Genomic DNA, 23,848 nt, shown 5'->3' with positions numbered 1-23,848 from the left:
GTCTAATTAATAGGATTTATAGCATTCATTTAATGATCCTAAAATCTCTTGTTTTCTTGCATCTATAGAAAAAATAATTTTTTATATAATACCTCATGAGAGAAACAAACTCTTGTCTCTCACCCTGCACAAAATTCAACTTTAAATGAATAAAGCACCTAGGCATTAGATCAGAGACCCTACACTTACTAGAAGAAAAAGTAGACCCAACATACCAACATGTCAGCTTAGAAACCAACTTCCTCAACAAGACTCCTAAAGAACAAGAAGTAAAATTAAGAATCAATGAATGGGGTGGTAGAAAACTGAAAAGCATCTTCATAGCAAAGAAAACAATAATGTTAATATAGAACCTATGGAGTGGGAGAAAATCTTCACCACTAGTACCTAAGATAAAGCATTAAATAACAACAACAAAATAACCTAACAACCCAAAATTAAATAAACCAGTCAATAAATGGGCAAAGGAACTGAACAGATACTTCACAGAAAATGAAATATGAACAGTAAAAAACAAACAAACAAACAAACAATACCTGCTAATTGAAAGTACTCTAAGATTCCATCTCATTCTAGTCAGAATGACAATTATGAAGAATACATATAACAATTAATGTTGGCAAGGATGTGGGGAGAAAGGCACTCTCATACATTGTCAGTGGTACTGCAAATTGATGCAACCACTATGGAAATCAGTATGAAGATTCAGTGACACAACCACATCAATGTTTATAGCAGTCAACTCAAATATCAAAGCTATAGGAACATTCTAGGTGTCCTTCAATGGATGAATGGATAAAGAAGATGTGTATGTATACACAGTGGAATATTACTCAACCATAAAGATAAATGAAATTATGGCATTTCCATATAAATGGATGAAACTGGAGAATATCATGCTAAGTAAAATAAGTCAATCCCCCAAAACCAAAAGTTGAATGTTTTCTCTAATTTGTGGGCCCTAACCCCAAACAGAGAGTTTGAAGTGAAGAATAATAGAAATCCATTGGATTAGACAAAGGGAAAGTACCTGGGAGGGAAATAGGAAATATTGTAGAATGAATCAGACATAAGACTCTTAGACTTGTATTTGAATACACGACCAGGGTAACTTTGTATTATGCACAACAAGAAGAGTGGGATCCTGAATTGAATAAGATATACTCTATGTATGTGTAATTTGCCAAAATTTACTCTACTTTAATGTATAACTAAAAGAACAAATAGAAATGGAATATAAAAGCAAAAAATATATATATTTGATCTCTATATTCTTTTTTTTGAAAAATGTATGAACCAAACTTGCTGCGAATTATACTTACACTAAGAAAACTTAACATTGCCTTTTGAGTACAGATCCTCTCTGTCACTGGAAGATGGAATGACTATTTGGATACCCAAGCTTCACAGCCACTGATAAATATCTCTATCCTTTCATGCTCATTAGGTTTTATTTTTTTAAACAATTTTATTATTTGTTAATGAAATTTTTTATTTTATTTTTTTTGAATGTGGTGCTGAGAATTGATTCCAGTGCCTCACACAAGCTAGGCAAGTGCTCTGCCACTGAGCCACAATCCCAGACTCCCCCATTATGTTTTAGATATGGAACGCATCAAAAAATATTCCACACAATGCTCATGTGTTGAAAAGCATCAAGGTTCAGCCTGGTCTTTAGAAAATAATTGAATTCTGAGGGATATAATTTCATCATAGGATTAATCAATTTGATGGATTAATACTTTTTTAAAAAACTATGTGGTAACTGTAGGCAAGTGGGGCATTTCTGGAGAAAATATGTCACTGAGGCCATGATTGAGAGTACTATATAATCGCTTGCCTCTCTCCCTCTGTTTCCTGGCTGCCATGACCTGAACAGCTTTTTTGATGATTCCTTTCTACCATGATGTTTCTTCTCTGGAATAAGCCAACCATGGGCTAAATCCTAAATCTCAGAGTCAAATAAATATTTTCTCTTCTAAGTTGTTCTTATCATGTACTTTGATCATGGTCATACAAAGCTGAATAACAATGCTATTTTCAAAAGTTTGATTATTGAGTTTAACCAGTGCTGTCTTCGGGGGAGGAGACGCTGCCTTTCGCCTGGTGTGTGAGAAAGGGCCTAGGCCCAGCCTGCTGTGGTGGGGTTTGCTGAGCATGGAGCTCCTCTCCTTGTCTCCTCAGCACCAGTTTTGCCTGCTTCCATCCACAGCAGTCTGGGCTTGGGGAAGAACTGCCGGAGCCATGGAGCATGAGGTGGTTTCTATTGCTAAGAAGATGGACAAGATGGTGCACAAGAAGAACATGGCTGGAGCATTGTATTTGCTGAAAGAGCTTAAGAATATTCCCATGACCCTGGAATTATTTCAGTCCACTGGTATTGTAATGTCAGTTAATGCTATTCTCATGTAGAATACAGATGAAGAAGTTACATCTTTAGCAAAATCTCTCATCAAAGCCTGGAAAAAGTTATTAGATTGACCATCCACTGATAAAGACTCTGAAAAAAAAAAGAACTTGGGATTACATCACAGAATAGCCCGGAAGCAAGAGAAGTAGTTCTAGTGGCAATGTAAGCAGCAGGAAGGATGAGACAAATACTTACATTTCATCTTTTCCTCAGGCACCAAGTACTTCTGGTTCTGTGCCATTAAAATGTAGGGAGGTGCTTGCTGCAGCTCTCCAAACAGGAGATGTCTACGTTGTTATTGGATCTGATGAGGAAGAACTAGGATCTCAGATTGAGGAAGACATATATCAAATAATAAGGAATATGGACATGATATACAAAAACAGAGCATGAAGTATGATATCAAATCTTAAAAGATGCAAAGATATTCAAATTTAAGGAAAAATGTACTCTGTGGAAATATTCCTCCTGACTTATTTGCCAGGATGACAGCAGAGGAAATGGCTAGTGATGAGCTCAAAGAGATGTGGAAATACTTGACCAAAGAAGCCATCAGAGAGCATCAGATGGCCAAGACCGGTAGCACTCAAAATGACTTGTTCACATGTGGTAAATCTAAAATGAAGAATTGCATTTACACACAGTAATGATGTGTGTAAGTAAGATGAACCAATGACAACATTTGTTCTTTGTAATGAATGTGGAAATCAAAGGAAGTTCTGTTGAGTTGGAAGAATTGGATTTGGGCCATTAAGAAAATGAATTTTGTAACTAGCTTTAAAACTAGGTCAAATAACTAGGTTTCTTAAAAGTCAGATTTTTAAATTAGCATACATCCTGTGGGGTTACTGTTTGTTTTTGACCTAACATCCCTTCCTTCAATGCCTTCTGCAATTTCAGATCAGTAGGGAGATCATCTATTAATTGTATGATATCTGTTTCAATTCTTACCCCACACCCATTTTTACAAGTTAGTTGATATTAAACTTTTATCAAACTTTTAGCAAATTATTTTTATTTTTTCTTCTTAAAAAATGTTCCTTATTTTTTTTAAAGTCTGAAGCATACACAGTAGAAATTCTGTTATTCTGTAATACATACATAAAAATGGTATTTTTTTCATATTGGCATGTACCTACAAATATTAAAGAGAAAAGGTAACATAAGTTTAGGTTTACAAAATATGGTTTGTTTTCACATAATACTTGAGCATCTTGTCTAAATGTACATAATATTTGAACTAACATATGAATTTGATTTTAATCATATTTACTTGCTTCAGCTAATTAAATATTATTTTGCATCTGTAACTAATCATTATTATCATTTCTTATATCTTCTTGTACATGTATATTAATTGTTCTTAATGGATTTTAATTTTGGAAACATGACTTTGTTAAAATCAGTTTGGTTTGTTGTTTATTTACTTATTAGACTTGGTAATGTATTTTAGTTTTCAAAAGAATATTGTTATAGTTTCATAGGGCTTTTCATAAACCCCCTTACAGGCAAAGAGCAAAAGCTTCAGACAGTTTTTTTCTCCTCATAGGAAGATGTACTGGGAAAAAAAAGTTAGCATCTTAATGTAGAGTAGTTATTATAAACAGTTCATGACTTGATCTTATTTGAAAATCTATATTGACCAAGGATTAAGCATAAGGATTGTAGCAATCGCTAAAGCTGTGGTCTTTCTGTATGGAGGGTGATAGGTGATATTTTTGTTCTGAGCCTTATTTGCAGACTTGTTCTGTTATATGATGAATGAGATTGTTGATCCAACTGAAAACATGAGTTAGACTGAGTCATTTCACAGTATGTTTTCTTAACATTATGTTTTATTTTGTGTTTATGTGTTTACCATTTGTTATGTTTGGAATAAGAAAAAAATGTTTTTCACCTTGGTTACTTAGTTAAAATTGATCTAGCACATCTTAAAAGGCCATTATTGCAAAGAGTACAGTTTATCATGCTAAAAATTAATTCTGTCAGTTACTATGTAAGACTTTCATACATGTGTTGCACTCTCCTTTGCTCTTACTGTTTCTTACTGCAAATTGATGTTCATGTTAAGGATTGGACCATGGGCACTAACCCTCCTTTATTTGTTAGTTTATATGAACCTTTTGTCATATCATTTCAGAAATAAAGTGCATTTTTGAAAGAATGAGTTTAAAAATAATAAGGTTAAAGTAGTCCCACTTTTAAATTAATTGATCCATTTTAAAATTTGTAACTCAATAAAGTTTTTTTGTTGTTGTTAAAAAGGTTGATTTTTTTATAGATTCTTCAAAGGAAAAAATATGTTCTTTATTTTGCAAAAATGAAATCTGAAATATTTTATTTTTTAATCAATGATCTCAATATTTTATTTGTTAAGGCATTACAGTAACAAAGTATTATTCTAAGAGTAACTAGTTTACATATTAAAAATTTTAAATGATATGAACTAATATATTTTCTTGTCTTTTAAATATTAAATATTAAGTTCTTAAAATTTATACCTAATTTTGGTTAAAAATCAGTATGTAATATTAAACTATATAACACAAAGTTCAATTCATTTACATCTGTATAATATTGTATATACTCATATGACATAAAATTTTCCTTGAAAACAAACATAACAGTAATAATTTTATATGGATTTACATGGATATTAAAACAGTAAATTTCCCCCTTTAAATACTATAGCTTATAGATATAAGAACTGCATTTCTTATTTGGATCATCTATGTCTTTCCTATCAACTAACCCAGGACTGCACAGAGCAATGCCTCAGACAATATTTTAGTTGTATATATTTGAAAGGCTCAAAATTATCATCACATATTTCTAGAGAGCAAATTTTTTGGTGTTTTTGTAAGGCCTACCTAGGGCTAATAAAAATAAATTCCTGATTTAAAAAAATTGTATATTAAATGATGTCAAAGTTTTGTTCCATTAATTAAACAGGGTCAATTTTTCTTCATGATATCTGCCATTATTTTAAACTATTTCAATTTTTTTTGCATTTCATTGATATTTAAAGAGAATCATTATGCTAAATTCTCAAATCACTCATATATAGCATGGCATCCACTTTTGTTTAACTTTTCTATCTGTTGACATGTACATGTTTTCAATAGATAGGAACTAAATAAGTACACTGTGATTAAATATGTGGTACTGCCTTATCAGGGAACAAAACAGACAAAAGATATACCTATTTTTTGAAAATGAAAGTTAGTATGGAGGAGGTAAGTAATTTTTAAAACACAGAAGAAAAATTATACTTAAACATTTTTTTATTTAAAGTGTTAAAATGTGATAAATGCAATATAAAAGGAGAGCAGATTAGAAAACGGTAGAGGATTGTTACCTTTAAATCCATGAGAAAGCAAAATAATTAAATTGTGAAAAATCTGAGTATAGTCAATATGACAGGTCAGAAATTGCCAAACAGACACTGGTACAAAAGTATATAACATGTCTCCCTACCCATGAGTGACTTTCTGTTAACTAATTTTTTTTTTACTTGTTGAAAATTTTACTTCTAATTAATATATTAACCTTACATTTTAATGAAGGTAAATGTGATATTTCAAAACATGAAAATAGTAAGCACTGATTAAATCCATTCTTCCTATATTCGGTCTCTCCTTCCCACTACCTAGTCTTCCATACTCATTACATTCAGGACAATAAAAACAGAAGAAATATCCACATATATATTTAAATATATACAATTGATATACTCAAATGTGTACAACTAATATATTTTCTGAGACCTTGCTCTGTGCCAGTCCTTTGTTATGTGATAGGAAAGAGAAAGATGATCAAATAAGAAATGCAATTCTCATATTTATAATTTATAGTTCTTAAGGGCAAAAAAAGTGATATTAGTGTTTGTGAAATGCCATTACTGCAGGTTAGCTTCTAATGGCCTTTGTTCCTCAACAAGAATAAATAGCTGAAACAGAGTGGCAACCAGCACACAGCTCTGCAGCACTCTCAACCTCTTGTCCCTTAGAAAGACTGTGAACTGCTTTTAACATGGACAAAGAGGTTATTTCACTTTCCAACCATAAATGAGCAAAACAATTTCTCTTTGGGAAACTACTCCTACAATACCTTAGATCTGGTTTGTATAGGCTATGACTTTCAAGGAATTTTTTTAAATTAAGGACAGATTTTACACAGCTGATGCACCTCTCCACCTGCAAACTCTCTAGTCCTCTTGATTTCTTGACCACCAGGTGAAAATAACTGATAACAAACACAGCAATATCTAAAAGTCTAGTGTGAAGGTTATTACAGGTCTTTTTACAAGGGTTCAATTTTCAGCTTTAACATCTTCCTCATTGATACAACCTTTCTGTGACCTAAAGTCAATGACATTTTTCCCCAAATCCCCAGTTCTATTTTGCATTATTTAGATAGAGGGATTCACTGAGTTGCTAGTTGCCTCACTTTTGCTGAGGCTGGCTTTGAACTCTTGATTTTCCTGCCTCAGCCTCCTAAGCCACTGGCATTTCAGGCATGCACCACCACACCTGGTCAAGTCAATCACTTTTATTATGAGGAAAATTAGAAGGTACAAAAAAAGAGATACCTTTATTTGCATTTACCCTACATCATTTGAATGTTCTAATTATAATATGCAGAATGTATTAGGTCATAGATAAGCCATACTAAAAAGATGTAGACATACCCTAAAATCCAAAATTAGCATGGTAGTAAAAATAGTGTCTATGTAATTACAAATTCTACTTCTTCTGACTCTGATGCAAACAAATTTTTTAATATACTTTGATGCTTACCATCATTTAGCTTTTTTTTTTCAAAAACTAGTTCTTTCACATATAAATTAAATCAAAAATTACCAGTTTTGCTTCATTTTGAGCAATACACACACACACACACACACACACACACACACATACAAACAATACCAGAAAACACACACAAAATCCTCGGTACTCATCAGATAGGTATTCTATGTACTAATGGTTTATATAAAGTCTGTACAACAATAGCTTATATTCCTCTCATGTGAACTTATGCTATTTGTTTACATTTCACTGGATCTTTTGTTTTCACATATGCAGGAATTCTATCTGGGAACACTATGTGACATACTTTTTAATGCAATGTCCCCACAACATTGTTCTGACACCTCTCTCCTCCATATTTTTACAACAGCTTTATTGACATTTGATTATGTTATAGTTCCTGCTTCTTCCTGAGGTTTCATAAACTGACTTCCAGACCACTCACTAATAATCGAATTAAGCCTTTATTGAAGCACACTAATGGTGGCTGACCAGAACATAAAGCTGTTCCCCAGATCAGCCCTGAACAATTGTAAGGGCGCTCCTTATAAGCCTGATAACCAAAAAAGGGAAGTTTGGGGGTCTAGCCAATGAAAGCAAGCCAGGTTACAAAAGTGGGACAGTGCAGTCAAGCAGCGGGAAGCCTTACCATTCACAGTTAGCCCAATCTCCCCAGTTACAGAAACAGAGCCCTGTTACCCTAGAAACAGAAACAATGCCCCAATAGGTTGTTGTATTCTTAAAGGTTTCTATAGCAAAAGGAAAAGAACACCTTGCCCCAGTCATGACCCTTCTACTTGGCATGGTTGTTTTACAGAATGGAGTCAAAAAAGAAAATGGAGTCACAAAACAAAATGGAGTCTCATTTGCTTTTACTATCACAATTGATATACAAAAGAATTTCACATGGTCAGTTAAAATGATTTGGTGAGCTCAAACATATGCACGTAAGAGTAACAAGTGAAACAGCATCACATTTGGGGTAAAGAATATCCATCACCCCTTGAAAGTTTCTTTGTGCCCTTTTGTGCTGATCATTCTACCTGTACCACCCCCTGGTGCAAAGAAAACTTACTATGACATTAACTATTTAACAAACCTTTGGTGATGCTTTGTACTCTTAAAAACAATTCATTTGTCTCTTCCTCAACTGCTGACAGCTTCCATTCTACCCTTCATTTCTTATGAATTTAACTATTGTAAAAATATAGTGTAAGGGGAATCAATTTGTAGTTATCATTTTGCATCTGGCTTCTTTCATTTAGCAAAACATCTTCCAAGTTCATTTGTATTATTGTAAATGACAGGAGACCTCAGCAGTCTTGTGCAGCCAAGCAATTAAATCACCACTACCAGATCCCTGGATTGCCACTGGCAGGTTTCCAATTTTGGTCAGAGTTATTTAGTGCTGAGCACCGCACTGGCCAAAACTCCAATCCTCCCACGAGTTGAATCCAGGAACGCTGTGAGAACTCTTTTGGTTCCAAACAGCAAAAGTTGTGCATCAACCCCAACCCCAAGCGCTACTGCAGGGGAGGGGGGGACTACACAACATTCCAATGCTGCCTCCCACACTCTGGCCCAGACAAGAAACCGCCATTCTGCGCCTCCTCCTGCAACACAAGCCATCTTCCCCATTCTCCAGGGAACCCTGCTTCCTGCTCATTCTCCCTTCCCAGCACATGGCCTCACCCCAATATTGTTGGGCACAGCCCCACTTCAACTCAGTGCACGCATGACGCATACACGTGCACGCACACATGCACAGATGCACAGCAAACTACTTCTGTGCAGTGGGTTTCCTGCGGCTTAGAAGTTTCAGGCAGATGGTGGAGAAGCACATGTCTTCAAGTAGGTGAGCACCTACCCTCAGAAGGCTGCCTGGCCTGCTCTGCTTCTGTCCAAGAAGCTCTGTTGCCCTCTGGGATGATGTCCCTTCTGTCTTTTCCACTTTGTGGTTCCTGGTGAGGATGTGGGGCCTCCCACAAAGGCAGCCTGATGCTCACCACTGTGCTCCTGTTGGACATTGGGGATCCCAGTGGAGAGGCTAAGGTAGGGAGGGCACCAGTGTGTCCAGAAGTTTGTGGGGTGCATCACTGGCTGGAGTAGCATCCTGGGACCAGAGCTGGGTAAATAATGCATGGGGAGGAGGCACAGTGTGTCTCTCCCTCTAAGGCGGTTCATGGATGGGTGGACCCAGCTGAGTCCTGTTCGGGATGGGACCCTTGCTGGAGAGTTCTGAGGGAACCAGGAGTAGGGTAGGGTAAGAGGTGGGTGGGGTAGGAGGTGAGTGAGGTAGGAGCTCCGTGGGGTAGGAGCTGGGTGAGATAGTGCAGGGGAGGGGATGCTCTGTTTTTGTCCCTGGGAGGCATTGACTGAAGGGGTGAGTATGCTGAGCCTTGTGGTGGAAGGGTCCTGGCTGGAGATCTTAGGAGACCTGAGCTGGGTGGGGTAGTTCCTGGAAAGGAGGCACACTGTGCCTGTTGCTGCTAGGCATTACAAAGTAACATTCCTGGGCAAAGGCCCACCCTCAACACACAGGCGCATGCATGAGGCACACAAGCTTGGGCGGGCATACTGCAAACTGCTTCTGTGCCCTGAGTTTCCAGGCATCCAGAAGTGGCCAGTTGACAGTGGAGAAGCATGTTGCTCAAGTACCTGAGATCCTTCCTGCTGAACCCAGGAGCAGAGCCTAGGTAGGAAGACCTCCAGTGTCCTCAGCAATGTGTGGCATATGGCCCTGGATGGATAGTTGTTGGGGGACCAGATTGGATGGGGTAGGTGCTAGATGTGGTAGTGTGTGAGGAGGAGGCACACTGTGCCAGTTTCTGTAAGTGGTGCCTGGAGAGGATGCTCATGCTGAGGCCTTTGGGGGCACCACCCTGGCTGAAGAGGCTTCAGGGGAATGGAGCTGGGTGGGGTAGTTGGTGGAGAGGGGGCACACTGTGTTTGTACCTGTAAGAGATGCCTGAAGGGGGCGCTCTTGCTGAGGCCTGTGGGTGCAAGGCCCTCACTGGAGAGGTGTCACGGCACTAGGGGTGGGATGGGGTAGTACATGGGGAGGGTACTCGCTGTGCCTGTCACTGCAAGAAAATGCCTAATGTGGGTGCTTGTGCTGAGGCCTGTGGGTTGCAGTCCTGGCTGGAGAGGCATTGGGAGACCAGAGCTGAATGGGGTGGAGCTTGGTGGGGTAGGAGCATGTGGGGAGAGGTGCACTGTGCCTGTTCTTGCTAGGGGGTGCCTGGAGGGGGCGGTCGTCCTTAAGCTTGTAGGGCACAACCCTGGCTGGAGAGGTCTTAGGGGACAAGAGCTGGGTAGTACCTCGGGAGGGGTGCACTGTTTCTATATCTGTGATGTAGGGCCTGGGAACATCCCTGCACACAGCCTCGCCCTCAACACACATGTGCATGAAGTTTGCACACATTCACTGATACATGCAGGGACTTATCCCAAACTGTGTCTGTACAGTGGATTTCTGGGCAGCCTAAAAGTGTCCTGCAGATTGTTCCACAATCTAGGGCCTTCAAATCACAGAGATCCTTTCTACTGATGGCTGCTTGAGCTTCTCCGGTCTTGCCCCCAGATTATGTCACCCTCTGGGAAGGTGTCCTTGCCGTCCTTTCTCCCTCATGATTCCTGGTGAGGATGTTGGTCTTCCCACAGGGGGAGCAAGGCCCTCACTATCACCTCCTATTGGTCATTGTGGACTTGTGAGGACAGTCTCAGGTAGGGAGGACCCCAGTGTACCCAGGCATGTGTGGCATATGGCCCAGGGTGGAGAGGTTTTAGGGGACCAGAGCTGGGTGGTGACGGAGTTCGATGGGGTAATGTGTGGTGATGGGCACACTGTGCCTGTCTCTGAGAGGCAGTTACTTGAGGGGGGTGCTCATGCCGAGGCCTGTGTGGGGTGTGCAGCTCTGGCTGGAGAGGCATTGGGGACTAGAGATGGATGGGTTAGGAGCTGGGTGGGGTAGTGTTTATGAAGGGGGCATGCTGTGCCTACCCCTCTTAGGTGGTTCCTTGAGAGGGGCCACTTTCTGAGGCCTGTGGGGGTTGGACCCTTATGGGAGAAGTGTTCTGGGACCAGAGGCTATGTGGGGTAGTGTGTGGGGAGGGGACAGTCAATGCCTGTGGCTGCAAGGTGATAACTGGAGCAGAAACAGGTAGTGAGGCCTCTGGGGGTGCAACCCTGGCTGGAGAGGTGTAGAAAGACTGGCAGGTAGGTGGGGTAGTGGGTGCCTGCTGTGAGGGAGTGCCTGGAGGGGACAGTAGTGCTAATGCCTGTTGGGGTGGGGAATTGGGCATTGGAGTTAGTGTGCTGTTTCTGGGTGCTCTTGGCAGGAGCTGAGTGGGTGTGGCAGGGATTCTAGGGCAGCGGGGCAGAGGCATGACATTAAGCACCTTGCAGCAGAAGAACAAGCTGTAGGTAAATTCTTCTACATGACATTATCACCTGTATCTTTAGTAGAACTGCATAACCATCTCAATAAAATACAGAATGAATGCACATTTAATTAAGGCTGATAGTAATTTTTATGTAGTTTTTCATGTGCCATCATTAGAAATGCAATTAATATATAATTTTCCAACAATAAATATAACATTAGAATTTCAACTATTTTGCAGAAATATTATTCCTGTCTCACCACAGTGAAAACTTTAATAAACTTTGTATAATTTTAAAAACATTTGTATTAATATTATGCTAATTCAATATTAATAAGAGATCAGTCTAATTTATATTTTTTCCTAAAATGGCATTTTAAAACAAAATTACATATTTATATCTACTTCTATTTTATTTTCAGATGTGTATCTATAAGAAAAAGTGGATTTTTGTGAAAAAAAATAAAAAATACTTTTTGCTTAGCTACAATGAATAATATGAAATTTTCAAAGATCACTGTGAAGTATGTACACATTAAATACATTTAATCATATATGTTAATATTTTAATATATATATACATATACACACACACACAAACATGTACGCAACATAAAGCAATGTTTGGATGTTCTAGAACAGAAGTATCTAGGGAGTTCTTTCAGATTTCCTTACACTAAATTCTAAACTGGCAAGATAAAATGGATGTATTTCTCTCAATACACCATAAACCAATAGAAATAAAGAAAACTATGATTTCTAAATTAATTTAACAACTACCTGTTTGGTTAAAAAATGGCAAGGTTGGGGCTGGGATTGTGGCTCAGTGGTAGAGCACTTGCCTAGCATGAGCGGGACCTGAGTTCGATCCTCAGCACCACATAAGAATAAAGGCATTGTGTTGTGTCCATCTACACCTAAAAAAATAAATATTTTTTAAAAATAGCAAGGTACCAAAATTAGAATTCAAATTCATATCTCTATGTATTTTCAAATATTTGACCTCTTTTCATTTTTGCACATGAGTCCAAAATAACAATGAAAATACCTAAATCCACACCCTATGAGACCAAATTTTCACAATAACTAATTACATACTTATTCTATCCATATTACATGGTAACTCCTGGCAATAACTAAAAGTGTTTCTAGTAGTAGTGGTAATAGTAGGTAAATTTTTTTTTTAACCACCAAAAATATTTTTTCAATTTGTAATCTCTTTATGGTTTATTTATTATTTCTGCCCACGTGTGGTCAAGAGTTATGTGACAGAGCAGCCCTGAATGGGGCTATGTAAGTTTCCTGGAAGTTACATAACAAAATACCTCAAACTGTGTGGCTAACAACAGACATTTATTCTCTCAAAATTCTAGCAGTCAGAATCTGAAATCAAGGTGTGAGCAAGGCTGTGCTCCTTCTGAGACTCTGGATAAAATCCATCCTTACCTCTTCCTAGCTTTGGTGATAACCATTAATCCTCTTCAATTTTTGTCAGCTTGCAGCTGCCTCACTGCAAATCTGCTTCTGTTCTCATAGGTCCCTCCCTTCCCATTATCTAATATATAAGTCCTTCAAGCATATTGGTTAAGGGGCAACATTAATTCCCTCATGTTTACTGCAAGTAATAAAAACATAATGGATTTTACCATCTTAGCCATTTTATTATATACTGACAGATTAATTTTATTCAAATTATAATTTAAAATAAACAACTTACAAGAGTGACAAGCTTATTGCATATTTTTATTTTATTGTCCCAAGCTCTATTAAGTATCCCATTTTGTAATGCCATTTGAACATTCTTAAGTTAGGTATATAAAGAGTTGTTTTGTATTAAAATATGCTGGCATTTTAAATCTATAATTTTCAGTTAGGAATAAATTTTCTTAAATGATACTTAAGAAAAATCAAATAGTAATTCCTTTAAAATAACATCTTAGCCATTTTAAGTGTGTAATAGAGTAATATTAACAATTCACATTGTTGGAACAACCTAGGTACCCTTCAACAGATGAATCAATGAAGAAAGTATGGTCTATATATACACAACTAAATATTACTCAGCCTCAAGGAGAATGAACATATGGCATTTGCTAGTTAATTGATGGGACTGAAGCTGTCATGCTAAGTGACATTAACCAGTCTCAAAAAAAAACCAAAGGCCAAATGTTCTCTCTGAGATGTGGATGCTAACCCATAACAAGGGAGGGGAAGTATAGGAGTTCACTGAATTGGACAAAAGGGAATGAAGGGAGGGGTGGGAATAACAAAGACAGCAGAATGAATTGCACATGATTTTTCAATGTGCATATGAACACATGACCAGTATACCTGCACAAGAATGGGATAAAAATTGGAATGGTTTGCACTCCAAATACGCATAATATGTTAAAATACATCCTAGGGTAATGTTTATGTAAAAAAACAAATTTTAAAAAAAGAGAAATAATTGTATATGGGTTTTATATTAAAATTAACATATTTTATGCTCTCAGTGATGAGAAATAAAATAATGTTTTATGATAAATAAAAAGAATCACGTTTTGCATATTTTCCTTTCACAGAATGTTTATATGGTCATTTGCTTTTTTGTTATAGCATTCTTTTGTTTCCACTTGAAAGACTCCCTGTAGCAATTCCCCAAAAGGTAGTCTGGTGGTAATTAACTCACTCAGTTTTTTTTTTTTTTTTTTGGCCAAAAACGTTGTTATTTTTTCTTAATTTTTAAAGGAAACTATTGCTGGTGCTCTCTTCTCAGCTGTCAAATTGTTTTTAGTTTGTGTGTGTGCATCCTTTTTCTTTGAAAAATTAATATATCATATCTGACCTAAAGGTTTCTTCCAAAAAATCTGCTGATGTTTTTCTGAAAGCTCTATGTTAGGAGATAAACCACTCTTCACTTCTTGTGTTCAAAATTCTTTATTTTAATTTTATTTACTTATTTATTTATTTATTTTCTAGTTGCTGATAGACTTTATTTATTTATGTATTTATGGTGCTGAGAATTGAACAGACTTTTATTTATTTATTCATATGAGGTGCTGGGAATCAAACCCATTGCCTCACACTTGCTACTGCTGAGCCACAGCCCTAACCCATCAAAAAATCTTTATTTTAAAATTTTGATAGTTACAATTTGCCTCACTTTGGGTCCTTTGTGGATTCATCTTAATTATTTTTCTTTGAGCTTCTTGAATTTGGGTATCCATTTTCTTTCTCAGAATTGAAAAAAAAATGTCTTTTATTTTTTCAATTGAGTTCTACTCCCCCTTCTCTTTCTCTTCTTTAGAGATACATGCAAAACACATATTTGCCCTGGTGATGTTGTGTTATAAGTACCTTAGAGTTTCTTCAGATTTAAAATTTTATATTTTTAATTTTCTTTTTGTTTCAATCAATAATTTCAAAAGCCTGTATTTGAGTTCAATGAGTCACTCTTGTGCTTGATCAAGTCTATTACTGAGCACTTCTAGTGAATATTTTATTTCAATTATCGTTTTATTTAGCTTTTTATACTGTCGTGTTGGCATTTTTACATTTTATATGCATTTTCTTAATTTTGTGTCATTTTTAATATTTATTTTTTAGTTGTAATTGGAAACAGTACCTTTATTTTATTTTATTTATATTTATGTGGTGTTGAGGATTGAACCCAGGGCTTCGTGTGTGCTAGGTGAGTGTTCTACCAATGAGCCACAATCCAAGCCCTTTTGTGTAGTTTTCTGCTGTTCTCTCATAACATATGTAGGTACTTTCACTAGGACTATTTTTCATTTCGTGAAATTATTCATAGATTTCAAAGTCTGAGGACTGGTCTTTGTAGAGTTATCTCATTTATTTTATTTATTTGTGTTTCTGTGTTTCTTCATGTGTTTTGTTATTTCTGTTATAATTTTTTGTTTTGTTTTTGCATTTGAAAAACCAGCTACCTCTTCCAGACTTTGTGAATTAGTTTTGCATGGGGGACAAGTTTCACAAATTAGTCAGAAATTTTGGAAGCCCCTTGGATCTTTTATGGGAGTGGTTCTTTTCTGGACTTGAAAAATGATTTCTGAATTAGACAGGTTTGCTGGTTTTTTTTTTTTTAGGAAAGTCTTGTACTCTCTTCATCCCCCTGGTGTCTCATTGCTATACTGTAGAGTCTGATGCTTAGACAATCCTTTTGAGCTCTCTCTGGTTCTCCGCCCAACTCAGGTATTGAAAGTAAGAAATTTTCTCATATGAGCCTTGAGACAAGTGAGACAAATCATTTTCTCAGACACCTGTCTCTCCCTAAACAACATCTAGAATATTGGAAGCATATCCACACTTGCTCCTAAGAAAGTAGTCATGAATTATGTTTGTCTTGCTGGGTTGGGCATGGTGTTGATAGCAGGTGAATGGAAATGGCTCTTTTACCTCTTTAAATAAAACTGTGTATTCCTGGAATACCCCAGTTTCATAACTGGCTTCTGCAATATTCTTACTGGATCATTGCACCATAATCATTGTGTGTGAATATTTGTGAGGAAGTGAGGTCTGGGGCTTTATATTCTGAAAAATTTCAGACATCACTCAAGTAAAACATTTTATTTTAATAAAAAGTCAATCTAGGCTATTCATATTATAATGTGACTTTCATTCAAGTATGATTTCTTAAATGTGAGCTACATTGTAGCATAACATTCATTTTACAGGAAAGCTTAAATACACTTTGGCCGCTTTTATCTTATGACTCATTGAGTAACTATAAATAATAACATTTATGATATTTGTGGTATTGATCAAATATCCTAAACCTTTTGGGTTTTCAAGTTGCAATATTCTTGTAAAATATGTATTATTTAAATAATTTTTCAATGCTGAATAGCTGAATGTATCCAATTAAAGTCATGCAATCTCCAAATTTATAATTCAATTTTCTCAAAAAAGTTTAGTCAAATAATATTTTTTCTGAGCCCTGAAATAAAGGAATCTGATGAGCACACTTAAGATTTTTATATTTTAAGGTGTTAGATTATAAACCAAATCTGAAATCAAAAGAATTTTCCATTTAATTTATAATGTTTGATAATTTTTCTCTTATTGTTTCATTGGAAATATTTTGCATTATTTTAATTTATTCTTTTAATACTCTCCCATATTTCATGAAATTCTGCTCCTATTCTCTTAACATCTTTTCTCCATGATCAAATTTCTTTGCCAATATTATGTATATTGTCCTTGTTTTGTCAATATCTATTTTTCAAATGATGTAGTCTGTTGGTAATACTTTCCATTAAAATTTTAATTTGGTTAATTGATTCTTTAATTTCAAGAGTTTCCAAATTGTTCTTCTTCAAAATCTATAACTCCTTCTTGACATGACCTTTCTCTTCTAATATTTCCTCTCTGATTCTAATCCTTACCTCATTTTTTACCTCTTATGTCTACTTATCTTTGAACTTTCTAAATTTACTCCTTGACATTTCCTGCACTGCGGTATCAGTAAAGTCTACTATTGAATCATTCTGTTTTGTTTTGAATGTTTCCTTCTCTTGTTTTTTTTTCATATTGTTTATGTATCAATCCATGTATTCAAATGGATCTGAAGCAGTGGGGTTTCTACTCTACCAGCTTTTAGTAATCCTGTTGGTTTCTAGTGCCTCAGAGATTAAGGGAAGTCAAATAACTGCAAAAACCTATGCATATAACATATAGGATTAAATTAAGTACTTAGTTCCTATTATGACATCTACAATGTTGATTGACACAATAAACAGAAATTGTAGGGTCAGCAATTTCTATCAGTAAAAATAGTAGTTAATCATGAATTATGTCCATCATAAACTCAAACAATTGCTATTATCTATGACTTCCAGTGTTTTAACTGCTTCTATTGCATTAGTGGTGGGGTCTGACATTATACAAACTAGCCAGTGGTAAGAGAAGTTAAAAATAGAGGTAATTAAGAGTAAAGAAGAATATATCAGGGAGACAAATATTTGCAATTTCAAAATAGGACTGATCTATAGACAACAGAGTATGCATTATTTATGAGGTGGAAGAGAAGAAATAAAAGTAAAAGAAAAATTAGAGGAAGAGTGAAAGAGAGAACAATGAGTCTGGCTTCTGTTGGTTTATCATCTATTTATTTATAGATTTTTAAATTACTGCATTATAGACATACACAACATTGAAATTCATCATGCTTTATTCATAGATGTACAGAGAGAGTTTAGTTTGTTTCATTCTACTGTTCATCCCTCTGTTCATCCTCCATGCCTTCCCTATAATCCCTTCCACAGATATCTCTGGTAGTTTTGATGGATGCCCTCTTTTCCATTATGTGGTCGAGTATTCACGTATTAGGGGAAACATTCGACCCTTGGCTTTCTGAGTATGGCTTATTTCACTTTGAATTGTGATCTCATTTCATCAATTTTCCACCTAGTGCCATTATTTAATTTTTCTTAATGACTAAGTAAAACTTCATTGTCTATGTATGCCATGTATTCTTTATCCATTAGTCTGTTGATGAGTTTGATTGCTGGTTCTGTAATTAGGTTATTATGAATTGTGTTACTATAATCACTGATGTGCCTGTGTTTCTATATGCTGATTTAAGATACTTGGGTATATACCAAGGATTGAGAGAACTGAGTCAGATTGTAGTTCTATTCCAAGATTTGAAAGGGCTATTCATCCTGTTTTCAAGAATGGCTGTACTAATTTGAAGTCCTACCAACACTGCATTACTGTACATTTCCCCATGAATTATTCTTTTTTTTTAATTATTTTCAGGTGTATGTTCAGTAAAGTGTATTTTGGCATATTATATATACATGTACTATAACTTTCCATTCTTGTGCTGTACATACTGTGGAGTTACACAGGTTGTGTAATTCATATAAGTACATAGGAAAGTTATGTCTGTTTCATTCTACTATTTTTCCTATTCCCATCCCCACCTTTTTCTTCATCCTTGTATGTCTAATCCATTAAACTTTATTCTTCCTTTCCCCCCAAATGTTCTGTCTGATATGTGGATCCCTGCACATTATTCTTGATAATTGATATTTTGAGTGGAGTGAGATAAAATCTCCATGTAGTTCTTTTTGAATCTAATAGTTTTATTGAAGTATAGCGAAAGAGCAAGAACATTATAACAGACTTTCTCTTCCTTGTAGTTTTGATTGTCATTTCCCTGATTCCTAAAGTGTTGTGTGTATATATATATTTACACACACACAAACACACACACACACACACACACACACACACACACACACATACCACTTGTTTTTTTTTTTTCTTTTAAGCAATGTCTTTTTTAGATTTTTTGCCCGTTTAAATTAGTAATTGGGGTTTAATATTTTTTAGGTTTTTTTAGTATTCTGTATATTAATTTCCTGAGGATCAGATGAAAAATATTTTCTCACATTGATAAGATGTTTGGTCACATTCTTGTTTCCTTTGTTGTGCAGAAGTGCTGAAATTTGATTTCATCTCATTTATTGACTGTTAGTTTTATTTCTTGTGCTTTAGAAGTCTTGTTAAGTTGATGATTTTGTCAGTATCTTGGAGTGTTGGGCCACATTTTCTTTAAGCAACTGGAGAGTTTCTGGTTTAATTCCTAGGTCTTTATTCCACTTGGAGTTGGCTTTTATGCAGGGTGATAGGGATCAAGTTTTATGTTTTTCACATATGAATATCCAGTATTCATAGCACCACTTGTTAAAGTGTCTCTGTTTTCTTCAACATATTTTTGGCCCCTTTGTCGCATATCAGGTCACTTTATCTATGTGGGTTTGTCTGTGTTTTCTATTCCACTCATCTTCAGGTCTGTTTTGGTGCCAATATAATGCTGTTTTTTAGTAAAGCTCTGTGATATAATTGGATATCTGGTACTGTGAAGCTCTCAGCATCACTCTTTTGGTTCAGAATATATTTGGATGTTCTGTGTCAAAATGAATTTGAGAAATGTGTTTTTTCTGTGTGTTATGAAGAATGTCTGTGTTGTGAAAGATGTCATTGATATTTCAACTGGGATTGTACTGAGTCTGTTCACTGGTTAAGGTAGTATGATCATTTAGATAATATTAATTTTGCTTTTTCAAGAATATTAGAAATATTTTCACTTCTTAAGGTTGTCTGTGATTTGTTTTTTTTTTTTTTTTGCCATTTTATAATTTTCATTGTTGAGGTTTTTCATCTCCTAGATTAGATATTTTCCCAAGTATTTTCTTTAGGGTTTTTTGAATGAGACATTTTTCTCAATTGTTTTGAAGAGGGTTTGCTATTGCATTGTAGGAATGCAATTTATTTATGTATTGTTTTCTTGTATCATCTATTTTAGTAGATTTTTTATCATCACTATAAATTTTCTGATGTAAAATATTCATGTCATCAGTAAACAGAGGCAACAGGACTTCTTGATTCCTATGTGTATGAAATTAGTTTATTCTCTTGCCCTTTTTCTTTGTGTGAGATGCAGCCATGGGAAGTGGACTTCTACTGTCTGTTCTGTTGATACACAGATTAATAGTGTCAAAAATCCTCGTTTATAGGAATGGTGATTACATGGTGTTGACAAGGCAAAGTATAAAAAAAAACATTGCTAGGTGAATATGTGTGTATGTGTTATTTTTGTAAATAACATGTTTCTAAATAGCATGTTTGTAGTTTTTTTTTAGATACCCAAAGAGCACCCTAATCACCATATATTAAGAATCACTGCCCACACTAAAAATAATCTCTATCATGTGAACTCCCTTGTAAAAGCCCAAATGTTTACTAGCTTTGATTATATGAGTCAATTATAATTTTTCAGAATTTAGAATTGTTTAGAAGCAATGATCTTTAATAATATAATTAATTTTTAAAAACTGATGAATTTTGAAGAGACACTTTTTTGAAATGGTTCTTTCTTTCTTTCTTTCTTTCTTTCTTTCTTTCTTTCATTTTCTTTGCATTACTAAATCTCTGTTTTGTGTTTCTTTTTGGGATAATGATGAAGTACAGTGTTCAATAAATCTTTGATCCACAAGGGAGCTTATTTTAATAAATTTTACATGTTTGAATTATACAAACATATATACAGTGACAAAATCTAAAGAAAATGAAAGTCATAGAAAATTCTCAATAAAGATTTAGCTTAAAATTATATTTTAAGGAATGACTTAAGGTAAGAACACATCAACTCAACTGTCTATAATTTGGAATACTTGGTCTATAAACAGATTTTTTGGAAAATCAGCAAATGTTAAATTTCCAAAAGTAACCAATATTTGTTACTATTTATTGGGAGGAATGGTAGAATAAAGATTGAAACTTGAACCTCAAATCTAAAGCACTGTGAAGGTGTTTTGTGCAAGATCAGCCAGCTCAAGACAGAATTGGATTTGAGGGCTTCTAAGTTTCAACCAAGTGTCTTTTATTTTTAAACCCCCTCAGACATACCTGCAATCCAGATTTATATTAGTTAGTTTCTATTAGGTAATAAACCACCTCAAAAGTTAGTGGCTCATGGAAAAAAAAAAAAAAATATATATATATATATATATATATATATATATATATATATATATATATATAGAGAGAGAGAGAGAGAGAGAGAGAGAGAGAGAGAGAGAGGACAGTTGTGCTACCTGGCCCCAACTCACTCCTGCACCCATGGTTAACTGCTTCTTGACTAGGTACCTAACTGAATCTTGGGTGAGCTCTACTAAACATCTGACTCTGCAGCTGAGAAAATATGGACAATTCTTCTTCACAAGATTTATCACCCTCTATCTGGCCCACTGTTGTTTGGGAGAGACAGCTACCACAAGAGAAGATCAGAAGGAAAACAGGGAAAGCTAACAAGAACAAAAGATAGTGAGCAAGAGGAGGGTAACACAAATATAGAATAAAAGGGGTATCTGATGTGAGATGTTGAGATTTAAGCAGAAATGGAGAAAGAACAGGAGAAAGAATGTAGAGAGAGCAAGGAGTCTCCTCTTTGGCTATAAGCTCTTATATCCTTCTTTTTCACAGATGTTGCAACAGTGCCATCTAGAGGAGTCGACTCCTTCTGCATATATTAAATCAAGCTGTACCATGTCAGAGATGGCAATGTTTGGCTTAACATAAGGCATGAAAACCAGTTCTATTACTTGTCAATATTATACATTCCAGGCCTTGAAGCCTTTCTTCAAGGTACCAGACCTCATGATTGTACATTATATGGATGACATTATTTTAGCCCACCCCTCTGCAGAAGACCTAGATTCCATCTTCCAACAAGTTCAATTAACACTCACCAGAATACTGGCTACACGCCAGGTCTGCTGCTCCCGGGAGCCCTATTTTCTTGAACGACTGGGCACACTCTCCCTGTTTGCCATTCCCTCAGACCCTAAGTTTGTTGTTTGCCATTCCCTCAGACCCTAAGTTTGTGGAGCTTGGTGCTGAGAACCCTCAGCGTATTTTGCATGCCCTCCAGTAGCCACGCCCCTGGTAGATGGTGCAAGAGACCTCAGTTGTCAGCACTGGTGGGAGCGGTAGCCGGGGGTTCCCTGCCACAGGTCCCACGCCACTCCTGATTCCCTCGGTCTGACTATCATGCTCATGGGAGAGCTGGGAGGGGCCCTTATGGGAGAGCTGGGAGGGGCCTTTAATGTTTCCCCGCTGTCTGGAGAGGGAAGGCTGGGGGTTACACACCTGTCACTACCGGTTTCAAAGAAGTTATCTTCTCCGCCGCATTCTGGTGACATCAGTTCTCTGCCATGGTGGTATCCCATGCAAATGGCGACAGTTCCTTGCCTTTGCCAGGTGACCAATGCAACGGGTGTGTCCTGACTGGTGATCCCAAGCCCTGTCTCAATCCTGTGGCCACTGCTTATGAAGGGTCCATTGGTATTAACCTCTGCAGGTTCAGAAGTGCTGACCAGTTGTTTCAGCAGGATTCTTTAGTGCTGAGTCACAGCGGTCTGTCTGACAGATGCAGGCAAACCAGAGCTTGAATTCAGCTGATCTGGGCTCGATGTGTGTTCTGAGAGGCCCAGACTGTTCGCCCCAGATCCACGTCATCTCAGCATTGCCTAGTGATCCTGAGCAACCAGCATTTAGACAGTTTAAGACTCCCGATGCCCGTGCAGCTGAAGACATCAGAGACTTGATCTTTCCGTGCCCACCGCCATGTTGGATCTCCCCCTGTTCTAATTTTTGGAGAATGATCCATACCCCTTGTCTTTAAGAAGATTAATTCCTGAAGCTTACAAATTCTTCTTAAAGGTTAATACTCAGCTTGCTGATTTGCATTTTAGCCAATAGAATCCTGATAAGGGCATTATTACTATAGTTTAGACTCCTCAACTATTCCCACTGGTCTTCTTTTCCAGGAATAAAGTAGCCTTCTAGAATCAGTGCATCTTTCTGCTGTTTTTTCTTCTAAAATAACCCCCAAATTAGTATGTTTTGTGTAATGGTATTACAACTACATACTAGAACTCTTCAATTATTTGGGCATAAAACCTGATAAATTTGTTTGCTATTAATTAAACAGGAAGTAAACCTCCATTTGAATAATAATATCCTATTTCAGGATTCAATTATGACTTTTCTATTGGTTAATCATTTACCTCATTGCAAATCTATCCAAGATTTAATTGATAAAACAGTTTACTTTTTAAAGATAATTCCTGATGAACAAATTCCTGGAGCTAACCTTATCTTTACTGATGCCAGTTATTCTGCTGGCCTATTAATTCTTATTTATAATCTTACCAGGGATGAATACAAAACCCGAACTTACAAGGAGCTACCTGCCTCATGCCAATTATTAGAGTTACAATCAACCACTTGGGCCACTGAAGCTAAGTCACAAGCTACATGTATCTTTACTGATAATGTTTATTGTGCCCAACTTATAGCCAGGTTTCCCTGTTCCTTTATTAAAGGAAAAGCAAAATCAGCTTTGAATATACTCCTTCATTTTTCTCAAAAAGTGCTCCAAAAATATACTAACTCTCTGTTCATCACTCATATCAGAGCTCATATGTTGAACCCAGAATGCAAAGCAAAGACCACTGACTTTAATTTTAAACCAAATTAAAGCAAGCTTATATTGTTTTCACAAGAGAGCTGATCAGTGACTGCCTCACCCAAGAGTAGGGCCAGAGTACAGTGCCTGGTCTAAGAGCAGGGAAGTTCTTATAACATAAAAAGTTACAAAGGTAAATGTCTTGGCAGCTTACAGCTGATAGTGTCCTGGGAGGCATAATACAAAGGCAGATAGCAA

The 23,848-nt window shown here is 36.2% G+C and overlaps 2 pseudogenes; both read left to right on the top strand.

Annotated features, from left to right (window-relative positions):
* The first annotated feature begins 2,244 nt into the window (after nucleotides 1-2,244).
* On the top strand, nucleotides 2,245-3,136 carry LOC143406227 (transcription elongation factor A protein 1-like; annotated as a pseudogene).
* Nucleotides 3,137-5,637: 2,501 nt separating this feature from the next.
* The window catches only part of LOC143405715 (melanoma inhibitory activity protein 2-like), a 37,120-nt pseudogene continuing 18,909 nt past the window's right edge, over nucleotides 5,638-23,848 (top strand).

Source organism: Callospermophilus lateralis, chromosome 8 (genome assembly GCF_048772815.1).
Source record: "Callospermophilus lateralis isolate mCalLat2 chromosome 8, mCalLat2.hap1, whole genome shotgun sequence".
Classification (NCBI taxonomy): Eukaryota; Metazoa; Chordata; class Mammalia; order Rodentia; family Sciuridae; genus Callospermophilus; species Callospermophilus lateralis.
The sequence above is the reverse complement of the archived record's forward strand: the minus strand, read 5'-3'. Positions and strand labels throughout refer to the sequence as shown.